Source organism: Mizuhopecten yessoensis, unplaced genomic scaffold (assembly GCF_002113885.1).
Source record: "Mizuhopecten yessoensis strain PY_sf001 unplaced genomic scaffold, ASM211388v2 scaffold10891, whole genome shotgun sequence".
Taxonomy (NCBI): domain Eukaryota; kingdom Metazoa; phylum Mollusca; class Bivalvia; order Pectinida; family Pectinidae; genus Mizuhopecten; species Mizuhopecten yessoensis.
The window spans coordinates 226,108-229,897 of record NW_018408773.1 but is presented as its reverse complement, the minus strand read 5'-3'; positions in this window follow the sequence as shown (position 1 = coordinate 229,897).

Sequence of the window (3,790 nt, the reverse complement as noted above, 5' to 3'; positions counted from 1 at the left end):
TAAAAGTATCCGGATTACATCAACGGTTGTCTCCCATTGGTCACCTAAGTTGCGTTGGAACAAAACGTTATATATTTGTCCGTCTCTGGTTTGTTGGTCACTATTTTGTCCCATTCTTTACATCAATCAGTCATCAAGTCAATTGAGATATATACTGTTAAAATAATATTCTTATCAATTGCAACGAAACCTGGTGAAACCGTCCTAATTTTAGGAAGACCAATATTTTTTTATCTTCCGACGAGGATACATTTTTTTTTTTTTTTTTTTTAAGCTTTAAATATTTTTATAGAGTAAATTATATTTTTTTGTTTATGATTCTTTTTGTGTAAAAAAAATGATTTTGTATGAAAAGAAAATTGGGATGCAATAAATTTTTTAGTGACGCACTTCCTGTGCTAATAAACATATTTTTTTTTTACATTTTATAGTTTCGATATCTTCTATGGATTTTTTATCATGATATATTGTCCTAAACACAATACGCTCCATTTTTTCAGAAAGAGAACTGTACAGAAATATTACGGAATATCTAACTAACTGACTTGTGATAACATTTTAATAGGCAGTGATGATCGTTACCATCATCTTGAGAGCACAAGTTGCGCTCTCGGTCATGAGGAAGTCAATCCATTATCTATGGGGAATGGCGAATTTGATACAGAAAGTATAAGAAGATATTTTCTGTCTCTATCATTTTGTTTGATGAGATAGTTTTCTATGCAAACCATTAATAAAATCGAACATATACGGCCTCTAGATGACATATCTACACAATTTTATTAAAATAATCTATTCTGTGTTTAAAACAAATTGCATTTGTCTTTACTTCTTTTAAAGGATTCTTGTAAATTCATCAAAATGTTACGGATAATATATAGCTTTCATTTAACTCCTCCGATTCATTTACCCATTTTCATACAAATTGTATACTATTAAGTTACTATGATAATGTACAGAGACGTATTTATTACATTTTTGCCAGTGAAATATCAGATTCTATCAACTTGATAAAACTGATATCTTTCACACTGTGACAAATATCAAAAGTGATATTTTTCACAAAATATCACTTTTTGATATTGACCAATCATAACGGTATCTTCTATTCGCTGCATTCAAAGGCAACGCTTTTTTGTTCAGATTCAAATGAAGCGACGGTAGAATAAGTGGTTGTTATGGTAAATGTTTGGTACACACACTTGAGTATTAGCATAAATATACAATTGATAACATTTTTATAAGCAATAATACCTGAAAACAGCAGAAAACATCGGAATTGCGTTGAGTATCCTATTCAAAATGGCGCGAAGCCTTGTTGTCAAGTGTGAAAAATAACAAAATATTAGCCACACGAGTGAAATATATTTGTTATTACTGACGACACCATCAAATATCCTCTATATATTATACGTCTCTGCTATGTACTACAATAAACTATTTTTTTACTTCCATAAATGTAGCTATCATAATTCACCGTAAAATATCCCTGCACTTAATAGTGACTAAATCTTAAAGTTTATATTTTTACACAATGCAGGTGGATTTTCTTGATAACTCCTTATCTCTACCATGTGTAGTACACAATAGAATAAAAAGATATTTGGTTGTAATGAAACAATTCTAACCCTTTTATATATATATATGAAGCAATAAAGTTTGCTCATTTCAGCCAGTTAAATTTGTTTTTAGGAATTATTTTATTGAATTCAATAAAACATTCAGAAATTAAAATATTTCTATGATTCTTTTTTTTTTTGCAATAAGTAGGGTAACTGGGTTTATATTTAATTTGTATTCCCCGCTCAACTTAGGAAGCTGGGGATTTATAAGCAGGCTTCGTCTGTCCATTCAAATTAAAAAAATTGTTAAGCCCATATCTGGTCGCACCTATAAGTGCTACATGGATACTTACAAATTCGTATGTCTGTTACAGTATATTATGCACACGTATTCAGCGCAGATTGTAACCGACCTGCTAACTTTCATGTGTCTATTTTAACAGATATCTGATATCAGATCTCATGTTCCGTTGTACATTGTAATGTATCTGATGAAACCAATAAACTTGTACCTCTATCAACTGAGATAAAAGCCGTAATGAACGAGTATTGGCCAACAGGCCTAGGGTTACTGTCTAAAGATAGTATAATGGAAACTTTTTACGTACAAAATGGTATATCGTATTTTAAATTGATGAAACTAAAAGAGTTCCACTATGAAAAGTTTTGTGCAAAATATTTCAAACGAATGTAGATAGATAAACCGAATTCACAATTAGGGGAAATTAAAACCAATCATGGATAAAACTTACCGCAGCAGATATTGCATGATCAATTGTTTTGTAATGATTCGAAAACCTGTTGAGGTTTCTTCTGGAAAACCTCCTTTCAGTAATGGTAAACCGGGTGAGAGCGGTCAACGTACATAGGACAGACAGGAAAGTGTGACAATTGTGTCATGGAACATTTGTAGGTCAGTATGCGACAAACTTGAACATCCGAAATTTGTTGAAAGTGTAAATATCTATGATATAATTTGTCTATATGAGTGCTGGGTTAAACCAGACGATGATATATCACTGCCTGGTTATTGTACATATTCATTTCCTCGTATCAATGCCAAAGGGGGTGGGATTATAATTTATGTTCAAGACGGATTGAGTGAAATTTGTACATTTGTTGAAAATATTTTAGATTGCATTGTGATTTTGAAGTTGAAATGCATTGGCGAAATTGAGACTAAACATGATACTTATATATTTGCATGTTACTTCCCACCGATAAACAGCACTTTTTATGAAAAAAATGATATAGATCCATTTATATGTCTAGAAGAATGTGTATCTAAATACCATACACATGGTGATATCGTTGTCATGGGTGATTTTAATAGTAGAACTGGTGAGGCTGATGATTTTATTAGATTTGTTCGAATAGGAGAATTTTCTGCTGATATGTTATCAAATATTTTTAATTATATACCAGACGTGAAGATGCCCAAACGTTTTAACGTAGATAAACATGTAAATCAGTTTGGTAGACAATTATTAGATGTTTGTAAATCAACCGGTCTTAGAATTGTTAATGGTAGACATCCTGGTGATCCTAAGGGAGATATAACATTCTATAATAGAAATGGAACTAGTCTTATTGATTACGTTTTAGTTCAAGACGATAAGGTTGATTTTATCAAAACATTGAAGACAGGTGAGTTTAGTCCCTTTTCTGATCACGCACCGGTTACTTTTTCATTGTGTAATAATTGTAAAGGAGTTGAAAATGAAAAACATAGTAACAATTTAAATGACAAGAGACAAACAAGTATAAGATGGAATGAAGAAAATAATAGTAGAATTTGTGAGTTATTGCTAGAAAACATTGATAGGCTAATACAGTCATGTGATACTACTGAATGGGACCAAGAAGGAATTGATGCATGTGCTAACAATTTTACAAGTATTTTAAATGAGTTAATTGTTCCTTATTGTATCCAAACAATCATACATAAAGGCACAGGTAAGCAGACTAAGGTTATCAAGAGAGATAAGCCATGGTTTACGGATTCCTGTAAACAACGATATAGAGATTATAAATATGCACTGTATACTTTTAATGTTTGTAAATCTAATGTGAACAGAGATTTACTAGTAAATAAAAAAAAATGTATAAGAAACTTGAATATAAGTTAAAAAGAGAGTATAAATGTCAGCAAGGAGACATGTTAAATTATTTAAGAAAATACAACCCGCGAACTTTTTACAAAACGTTTAGGAAACGTAAACAAAATT